The 827-nt window shown below is 51.5% G+C and overlaps 1 pseudogene; it reads right to left on the bottom strand.

Moving 5' to 3' along the window:
* The window catches only part of LOC107694616 (uncharacterized), a 55,853-nt pseudogene that overhangs the window by 866 nt on the left and 54,160 nt on the right, over positions 1-827 (bottom strand).

Genomic DNA, 827 nt, shown 5'->3' with positions numbered 1-827 from the left:
TAGGCCAGCCTGTAAAGGGGGCGTGAGCGCAGACCACCCTGCCGGTTGATGTAGTAGACCACCAATGTGTTGTCTGTGCGGACAAGCACATGATGTTCCCTTAGGTCTGGAAGGAAGTGTTTTAGAGCTCGAAACACGGCCAACATCTCCAGGCAGTTGATGTGCCACATGAGATGATGGCCTTCCCACAGACCTTGGGCAGAACGGCCACTCATGACTGCCCCCCAACCCATGAGGGAGGCGTCCGTCATTAGCGTTACATGACGACAAGGAGCCCCCATCGATGGACCTTGAGACAGGGACCAAGGTTTCTTCCACATGTCTAAGGCACGTAAGCATTGCCGCGTGACCTTGATTATGCGAAGCGGGTTGCCCCTTGGGGAAAACCCCTTGGCCCTGAGCCACCACTGCAAGGGACTCATGTACAGCAGGCCAAAAGGTATCACATTGGACGCAGCTTGCATCAGACCCAACAGTCTCTGAAACTGTTTGACAATAAGTGGCTGACCTTCTCTCACTCCCCTCACGACTGTGAGAATCGCTTTGATACGAGCAGGAGACAACTGTGCCTGCATAGTTGTCGAATCCCACACCACGCCCAGATAAGTGGTCCTCTGTAGTGGAGAAACCACACTTTTCTTGGCGTTCAGCCGTAACCCCAGCTCTCTCATATGGGCGAGGACGACATCTCGATGTCGAGCCGCCATCTGCTCTGACTGAGTTAAAATCAACCAATCGTCAATGTAAAGGCCCGTTCACACCAAGCACGATAACTATAAAGATAAAGATAACGATAAAGATATAGTTCTAAAAATCGTTCTCAGTAT

Source organism: Sinocyclocheilus anshuiensis, unplaced genomic scaffold, assembly GCF_001515605.1.
Source record: "Sinocyclocheilus anshuiensis isolate Anshui unplaced genomic scaffold, SAMN03320099.WGS_v1.1 scaffold3283, whole genome shotgun sequence".
NCBI classification, from domain to species: Eukaryota; Metazoa; Chordata; class Actinopteri; order Cypriniformes; family Cyprinidae; genus Sinocyclocheilus; species Sinocyclocheilus anshuiensis.
This window is presented reverse-complemented; position numbering and strand designations above follow the sequence as displayed.